At 40.8% G+C, this 9769-nt stretch overlaps 1 long non-coding RNA gene across 1 annotated transcript; it reads right to left on the bottom strand.

The window, feature by feature from the left end:
• Positions 1-202: 202 nt before the first annotated feature.
• On the bottom strand, positions 203-8651 carry LOC141988204 (uncharacterized). The gene is made up of 3 exons (XR_012639697.1): positions 8624-8651; positions 485-553; positions 203-256 (listed from the first exon to the last, which is right to left on the bottom strand). It is a non-coding gene; the product is annotated as an uncharacterized LOC141988204 (long non-coding RNA).
• Between the last annotated feature and the right edge of the window lie 1118 nt (positions 8652-9769).

Below are 9769 nucleotides of genomic sequence, written 5' to 3'. Positions count from 1 at the left end.
TCTGATCGATCTACATGATGTACCTGGAATACATGGCACAGCTATACAATGATTCCAATCATTCCTCTTCAACAGAGCTCAGAGAGGGGTGGTTAACTGCTCCTTCTCTTCCAAGAGTCCTCACCTGTGGAATCCATTCTCTCTCATTTGCTCTTCAACAGCTACAACTTAGAGAGGTGGCAAGGTGCCACAGACATCCAGATGCGCAGCACATTTTCCACAGATTGTCAGCACCATCACAAGGATGCCACAATGCCTGCAAGAGATCAGCTGGATAAAAGGAAGTGGTTCAAACTTAAACCAGGCAAGAGTGAGGCAATGCTGGCTAGGAGGGGAAAAGGCTTCCAAGAGCCTGCTGGACCTTGTCCCCCTTCAGGGTACTGAGGATTCTATTTCTTGTGAAAATGTAGGACATCACCTCCACCTGTCATGTCCCCACCCAGCACAGCCCCAACACTCATTCTGAGGGGTCGTCTCCACTTACTGGGGGATCGACGCATGAAGACCCACTAAATTGACCACCGATTGCTCTCCTGTTGACTCTGGTACTCCACTGGAATGAGAAGCATAAGGTAAGTCAATGGGAGAGTTTCTCCCATCGACCCAGCATGGTGTAGACACCACAAAAGGTCAACCTAAGGTACATCGACTCCAGCTATGTGAGTAACATAGCTGGAGTTGCATAACTTAGGTTGACTGAGCCCCGTAATGTAGACCTGCCTTAAGTGGTGTGCGGGCCTTGCATTGCCCCATCACACCACAATGGATTTCACTCTGAACTAATACATCTGCTAAAAAATGGTCTCTCTCTTCAGAATTGATTGCTGCTTTTTAAAGCCCCATTCCTTTTACAGAATATCAAATCTCACCCTTTATTTCATATTTAAAATGCTCTCTTGTGTCTTATCAATATAAAAATGGCTACTCCGTGTTTTGTTAATGGTAAACTATAAAAACAAACCGCACTGCACAAATAAATCACAAAAAATGCATTTAGATCCCAAGAGACTGGGTGTAATATTTTAAAACAATATATTCAAAATCAGTCCTTCCTTAATTTACATGCCAAGAGCTGAGTTTGAGATTCTGTTTCCTCTCCTACTGTTGATGGCTTCACATGAACATCTCCTGTACAGCAGGGAACCAACGCAATCTCCTTCTTTGCTTTAAGACTTAGTGCTGCCACCAGCTGTGAAATAGAAATTTGAAGTCTGACCTTGGCAGGTAGGAGCCTCTCAATTTACCTTCTAATAAAATACCAAAGATTAATGGGAAGCATGTTACTATTCAGAGTGAAATCAGCCACCACATTTAGTCTGGAAAATCAAAACAAATGCGGTACACAGCATTAAAAATAATTCTGTTTATACATTTTATTTTTTATCATCTAATCTTTGTCAATTTATTTAAAATCTACAACCAGAACATGTCTGGGCTGTGATTTGTCACACCATCCCTATATAAAGCAGGCAAAGGTGGTCACTTTTTTGCTCGTTGAAACTTCAAAACAGTATAGTGCCTCAGAGGCACATTAAACAAAGTATGAGTAATTCTTCCACCTAGCACTCCTGCAGCTAACTAATTATTAATTTAGCATGTTATTTTCTGAGTTACAGTAAAGATGCTTGCTGAAGACTGGGAATGAATATCACGAACAAGCACAAAAATGCAGAAAGAAGAGCTGTCCAGACATTTGGAAAGAAGATATTGAAAAAAGTATTGGCTAAGACTAAACAAAATATAATTTTCAATGTATGAGGTATTTCACTGTATGCTATGATAACACAGAATTTGCTCATGTGAAAAATAAAGAGAAATAACATATCTTGTCTCACGATGGCTGTTCAAGTGCTTTACAGTTTTTACAAAATGGCAATATATTTGAATAACTTCACCCACCACAGAAATGCACCCGTCTTTGGGGTGAAATAATTCTAACTGGCCGATAGTTACAGCAACATTAGCGCAAAGTAAATACCTTACTCCTTTGAAGGTACAGTGGAAATTAGGTACACAGAACTTTATCACTTAAATTGAAATTTGGTTAAGACAAGGGGCCTAAAAAGCCCAACTCTTGCAAAAGATGCCAACATTTTTAATGAGTAGAGATCCTTGGTTTTGCATATATTAGAAACATTGCTAGCAATAAAGTTCCCCTTGTGATCATACTGATGCATTGGTTTAGCACCAACTCTGAGAAGAGAGAGTTAGCTACTGAAACAACTTCATTTCTTGTTGCCCTCTAAGTTTTCCATCCAACTATTGGCCCAGACCAAACCTTAACCTATAAGATCTGATGAAAGAACATATAGCTGCAGGTGACTAAAACTGCAGTCATAGATTTGAGTCTTGCTATAGCAGTCCTTATACTATTTTAAGGAAACAGTGCACGCAGAGAGGCTACTTACCCATCAGTTACTTTAAATTGTCAGTGTGGATCCATACTCTGGGGATGTACATGCACCTAAGGCATTTAATTAGAACATTCTAGAAGGCAGTGATTGCTGGCACCATACAACTGCTTCCCCCATTTCTCCCAAACCAAAAGTTCAGTCGAAGGGTAAGAGTCAAATCCTAGTTTTCAGTTCCTTCCACTTACTCAGAATCCATAACAGACACTCTGAAGGAGTAGGAATGTGGGGAAGGGAATATTGGTCCATCTTGACCATCTCCTTGAAGTTGCACAGTTGTTGGTCAGTAACTGTTTCTCCTCGCAATCATTTTCATCCCAATTGCTAGACCAGCACCCAGTCCATCTCCCAGCTGACAAACCCACACAATATCCCCAACTAAGAGTTTTGAAATTACCCACAACCCAATGGTTGAAGCCGTTGTACATGGTTATATGCAGCCAGATACTTGAACAAAGGGCTCCCTCTTACTCTGATAAACCCCTTCTACCAGAAGTATGAGCACCTGCAAACAGGAGGGGCGAGGAGCCACTCATTGATCATCCTATTTAAACAATATTGTTTTCCAGCAACATCAACCAAGGAAGGAGACGGTAGCACTTGGGAAGCAAATACAGTAGGTGCATTTTTTTGTTCATGCTTAGTAATTTTTTAAACAACGATCTATTGAAGAGCAAAGTATAATGTAATTTGGGGAAGGAAATAGAGAAGACAATCTCAATTTGTTGCACAGAATCAGCAGCAGTTTTTAATTTGTGCTCATTTTTTAAATGGGATCCCTGCATTGTTCCAGTCTTTGGTGAATCAAGTGCCTGTTATGGGTCAATGAAAGCTTTAGTTCTCATGCTAAGAGTTCAAAATGAGGAGGATTTTGCTGAGGACAAAAGTTAACATTATAGTCAAAACCTAAGCTGCTAAGGAGCTACTATCTTTAGAGCTAGATGGATGAACAGGCAAAGAAACTACTCTTCGGTGAACTTGAATTTCTCCTGGCCTTTGAAAAATCCAAAGTTCTCTTAAGGAAAGATGGCATCTCTTTATGCAAACCACTTCTGCATAGGACTTCACTGACATTAAAAAAAATTTTTTTAATGACAACTTACAGCAAACCTGTAGCATGTGATGCTTCTGCTCTCGACCCAGACACACACACTGAACAAATATTTTACTTTATGGGTTGATTTTGAGAAGCATTTGCCATTCACACTGTGCTTGCACACACACATACCCGATTTTCAGGTACAATCATTTTGTTAGTCAAATAAATGCTATGAAATGTGCCCAAAATAATTGTGAGTGTAGTTTTGTACCTGTAAAATCCAAAGGCCAGCTACTGAGCGAAAAGTTCCAGTTTTTCAGCTTATTAGCAATTAACACTGAAAAAAGCATTTTAAAATAATTTAGTGGATGCCCATGCAAATAAGGGTAATACATAATTTTACTGCTTTCACACTAGAATGTCCTTCTTCATTAGCAGCTTGCTTCATTAAACAAAAATATCTTTGCCACTATCTTGTTCCTGCTACAAATATACAACATTGGAAATTGCTGTATGTAGAATTCACTAATGAATAATTATATAAAGTGGATAAAGCAACTGAAAACATCTAATGACTACTGTGATCATGTCATCCATTATTAATTGTGTTTTTGCAATGTAAGGCCATGGCTGAATAGACATGTTTCCTGTTCCTTCATGAAGTCTCAAGAGATCCAGAGCCTTTCTGAAAAGGAAGCAGCACTGGTTTCCAAATTATCTATTTACAGATAATCAGAGGATCAAGAGAGCATAATAGGTAGATGTTAGGCATGAGGATTAAAAATTTCAGCTCATGCCCAGGCAGGTTACTACTTTGATGAAGATCACCTGGAGCAATGAGAACATGAGGGTCACATTTTAATGTGCCATTTCTATTAAATTGAATGCCAACACTGATGTCCATATAGTAGATGCCATTGCAGTAAGTTCTGCATTCTGTATTTCATTAATGTTTTATTTTTCTGTAAACAAATGTAAGACTGTCTTTAAATACCACCCTAAAGGAAGAGTTACTTAATGGTATTCTAGACTGTTATCTCTTCAGAACAGCAAGTTTTGTGTTTTATGACTGGCCTACACTTAAAAAGTTTTACTGGTAAATATGTCAAGTTAGGGGTATGATTTTTTAAAATCAACATAGTTATACCAGTAAAAGCTCTTCTGTGGATGCAGTTATGCTGGAATACAGGTGCTTACACCAGTGCAGTTTATTTTGGTTTCCAAACCAGTATAAGCTATATGGGCATAAGCACTTTTATACCAGTACAACTGCATCCACACAACAGAGATTTTGCCGCTTTAACTACACAAGCAAAGAGGGTTCTCTTGGAGCGAAATATATATCATGGGCAAATTGTAATTCTCTCCTTTTCCTCATCCTGCAAATAGTTACAGCAAGCTACACGGTTCAACCCACCAAAGAGAAGGAGACAAAGAAAATTCATTATTCCTCTGTAAGTAGTAATGCCTCCCCCACCCTACTCAGTTGGAGTATTTCCAAAGCAAAAAGCACTTAACCATAAAACTGGGAAAGGGGGCTGAGGGGTGAAGTAGGATGGGATAGAGGAGAAGACAAACAACAAGTACAGGTAAATACATTTTTGCACACCGTTTTCTCATCCTATAAAGAGAACACTACTGCATCATGCTGATATAGCAAGCCATGCAAGCAAATGCTTTACTTTAACCAAGGGCTTGAAATGCACACAGCTACCCATGCAGACAAATATTGCTTGTAGCATGCAATGAACGGGTAGCTATTCTGCATGTTTTATCCATTGTGGTTTCAGCTTTTACCCAAGAACACAGATTTATTACAGGATAAGCCTGAATAGCTTAGACGTGTTTTTACCCGCTTTCAAGCTAATTATTATTTTTAATCAATTTGCAAAAAAAACCCACATCCTTCTGAATTTTTTTTAAACTTCTGTCGTTACAGCATCTAAGATGGTTAAGCTAAAATGAAAGATTAAGGGGGGGAATCTATATTTCCAAGTTTGTTTACTTTTTGCGTTTGGCAGTTTCCCTGGTTTTAGTGGATCTTACAAACAGCAACAGGGGAGAGAGAGAAACATCTTTAAAAGATAAATATAAAACTAGGGCCATTGACAAAAGGACTCAGAGACACACACACAGAGTACTACTTTCAACTGACATTTTTACTACTTTTATCTAAGTTTTTGAAGCTGACTAGATTTAAAGTTAATGACATTCCTATATATTATTTAACTATTGAGGAAGCACGACCGTAGCAGCCTCTTTGTCCATCTTAGCAAAGCCTTTAGCTGAAGGTCTTTTGTGCAGCTGGATAAAATTGGGTAATCTGAAAGAGAGGTAAATAAGTCAGCAAGTCTGAAGGCAAATAAAAACTGTTCCCATGAGAGAGAATTAAAGATGGGAGGAAGGGGTGTCTAGACAACATCCCTAACTCAATGAACTTTAGACAAGACAATCTTCCTTCCAAAATTATGGAAACCTGACTTTGAGGCCCAGAGTTCTAAAGGCAACATCCTTTTTTCATTGGTGCAATTTTCTGTCAGCAAAAGTTACCACTTTGTGTGCATGCGCACGCAAATCTTACAATTAAGCCTGCTAAGTATCTGATGATGATTGTACTTAGCCACCTAAGTGACAAGGTTTGCAACTCCAAAAAGGGATGCCCAACTGAAAATTGGACCCTAATCCTCTAACTTGAGAGTCACTCTACTTCAAGATTCCAGGAGAAATCTACTAACCGAGGACTATGGGTAAATCTCATCTATGGGCACAAAAGAATCTCAAAAATAATGGATCAAATTATAGAAATTAAAGGGGAAAAAAAATCAAACTCATTTATCCAAGAGAACCTGAAAGCTAAGATGCATGCACTCACTCATGGAACTTGTCCTAAATCTCTCAAAAATGAAATCCAGAACCTTGTACTTCCGAAGGTGAGGTTTAATTTCCCTGGCTTTATACCATCTGTAGGGAGCATGATGTAGGTGACTCTCAGAAATACAGGTTCCCATCTTGAGGTGGGACCCTACGTCAAATAATGTGACATTTACATTGAATGACAAAAAGGCCAGGGATTTGGAATACCTGATAGTTAAAAGAAATAGAAATTAAAAGGGCCTATGTATTCCAAATCTAAAAATGATTAAGACCTAGGCATTGGACATCTAGGAAGCAGGAAAGTTTAGCCAACGGAAAACAATCACCTTTACTACCCTTACTCTCAAATCTCTGACCATGACCAGTCAAAGTTAATAATTTCTATTATTTTATTTCAGATGGAGCAGGACAGGTTCCTCATGGGTATTATAGGCAGAGCTGGTAATACCACTATAGTAAAGGTTACCCAATACTTCTCTTTTTAAGACCCAGTTTTCAGTTGCTTATAATTTGGCTAAACTTTAATAGTCTGTGCCTAAATTTCCCTTGCTGAAAATTCTGCCTCAGGCTGAATTTTTGAAAGTCTCAGCTAAACTGGTTCAGCCATGTTTTGAGAACAAGATTAAGGAAAAATACATTTTGCCCATCTTAAAATTCTTACAACCATTTTGTTGAGATGCTCTAACATCTCCATGATCTGGAGCAAAATCCTGAAAATCAGAAGCAGGTGTGGATGGGCTGTTTTTGTGTCAGGGAGGTGCCTTTTTCAGTCCCATTGAAAAAACTGTCCACATTTGGGCAAGTTATAACTAGGGCACTACCAAATTCATGGTCCATTTTGGTTAATTTCACAGTCAGAGGATTTTAAAAACTGTAAATTTCATGATTTCAGATATTTAAATCTGAAATGTCATGGTGTTGTAACTGTAGGGGTCCTGACCCAAAAAGTAACTGTGTTGGGGGAGAGGTCACAAGGCGTACTGTAGTGGGGGTTGCGGTACTGCTACCCTTACTTCTGCACTGTTGCTGGCAACAGTGCTGCTATTAGAGCTTGGCGGCCGGAGAGCAGCAGCTGCTGGATGGGAGCCCAGCTCTGAAGGCAGAGCCGCCGCCAGCAGTAGTGCAGAAATAACGGGGCATGGTATGGTATTGCCACCCTTTCTTCTGCACAGCTGTCGGTGCAGTGCAGCCTTCAGAGCTGGGTGCCCAGCCAACAGCCACCGCTCTCTGGCCGCCCAGCTCTGAAGGCAGCAGTGCAGAAATAAGGGTGGCAATACTGCAACACCCTAAAATAACTTTGAAACCCCCTGCAACTCCCTTTTGGGTCAGGACCCCCAATTTGAGAAACATTGGTCTCCCCTATGAAATCTATATAGTATAGGGTAAAAGCACACAAGAGACCAGATTTCATGGGGGGGAGACCAGATTTCACAGTCCGTGATGCGTTTTTCATGGCTGTGAATTTGGTAGAGCCCTAGTTATAATCCTTTGAAAAATCTCAGTTCATATGTGCCCAGTAGAGATTTAAGAGTCTGGCACCTAACAAGATTGTCTATACTTCAGCTCAGGCTACTGGACTATGCAGAATGTTCCCTGCAAGTGCTGCTTATAGCTGCCAGGGGCTGCTGTAGTGCCAAGCACAGGAATGGAGAGCAGACTCTCCTCTGCTCTCAAATTCCCTAGAACCCTGGTTTGAGAATTGAGAGGTAAGGGGAGAAAGAGGGGATGAGGATCTGAGGCAAGGACTGGCAGAGGGTCAGGCTTAGAGAGGAAAGGAGCAAAAAGGGGGATGACAACTAAAGAGTAGTCCCCTCCAAAATTTGGGGATGGAACCCAAGATTCCTGATGTGATCATTCCTTTGCTGTCAGCAAAATATCTGTGAAACCCACTGGCAAAGTGTATCTCGTCCCCCTCTAATAGCTGGTCTACATATAGGAATGACAACTAATACTGCTCTCAGTTATGTTAACTCAAGAGGCAGAAGTCTGTGCTATGAATCTAAAGATTCCAACCTTACTGATAAACTAATTCTGTTTTCCCAGTTTGCTTTTTTTTTTTAAAAAAAAACCCTAGCAAATTATACAGAAATATGGGTTTTAAGTCAAGCACTCAAAAGCTGGGAAGTTCCAGAATTATGGTTGCCTGTCTAACATTAGCCTCCCTTGTTCATATGCATTTTGCTTCAGTCTAATTGCATGATCACATATTTTATTCACAGAACCCCTGCTTCATTTATTGCACAGGATGCACCTGCTCTAGGGAAGAAATAAGATTGTGTAGTAAAGAACAATTACTAACCTTTCTGTAACTGTTGCTTTTCAAGATGTGTTGCTCGTGTCTATTCCAATGTAGGTGTGCGCTAGCCCCGAGCATCGCTGCTGGAAAGTTTTCCCCCCAGTGTTATCCATCAGGTCGGCTCTGGTGCTCCCTGGAGTCACGTGCTTGTAGTGCCAGTATAAAGGGCCCTGCCAACCCGCAGTCCCCTGAGATCCTTCTTCCCAGTTAACTCCAACAGAGGGATGTGGGGAGTGGGTTAGATTGGACACATCTCAAAGAACAACAGTTATGTAAAGGTTAGTAACCTTTTTTTTTTTCCTTCGAGTGCTTGCTCACGTCCATTCCAATGTAGGTGACTGCCAAGCAGTTGTGCAGGTGGAGGCTTCGGAGTTTATTGACATGCCGATTGTAACTTCGTTCAGCCAAATCCAGCATTATCTTTAGCCTGATGGGTGATGGTGTCGTAAGATGCAAAAGTGTGACCTGACGACCATGTTGCTGCTCTACAAATGTCTTCAATAGGAACTTATGCCACGAATGCTGCTCAAGATGCTTGGGCCCTTGTGGAATGTGCTGTCAGGGCAGGGACCCTCGCCAGGTCATAGGATATGCGGATACATGAAGTGATCCATAATAAAATTCTTTGGGCTGAGACTGGAAGACCTTTCATCCTGTCTGCAATGGCCATGAATAGTTGAGTAAATTTCTGAAATGACTTAGCCATTTCTATGTAGGAGCCTCCATTCCTTTCTAGTGGCATGCGGTTTTAGATAAAAGAGCAGTAAGAAGATATCCTGGCTATTATGGATTTGTGAGACCACCTTTGGAAGGAAAGCTGGATGAGGACGCAATTGGACCTTGCCCTTGAAGAACACAGTGTATGATCCTGAAGTCAGGACCCGCATCTCCAAGGCCCTTCTTGCAGAAGTAATGGCCACCGGGAAGGTCACCTTCCAGGACAGGTAGGACAGAAAGAAGGTTGCCAGCAGCTCGAATGGGGGTACTGTCAGTCTTGACAATACCAGGTTGAGATCCCAGGGAGAGACTGGTTGCCATACCTGGGGGCACAATCTCTCAGTGCCCTTAAGAAAATGACTACAGACGGTGTTTGAGAACATGAAATGACCATTCACCCATGGTGAAAAGCTGAGATTGTGGCCAGATAGA

Source organism: Natator depressus, chromosome 5, assembly GCF_965152275.1.
Source record: "Natator depressus isolate rNatDep1 chromosome 5, rNatDep2.hap1, whole genome shotgun sequence".
In the NCBI taxonomy this organism is placed as follows: Eukaryota; Metazoa; Chordata; order Testudines; family Cheloniidae; genus Natator; species Natator depressus.
The sequence above is the reverse complement of the archived record's forward strand: the minus strand, read 5'-3'. Positions and strand labels throughout refer to the sequence as shown.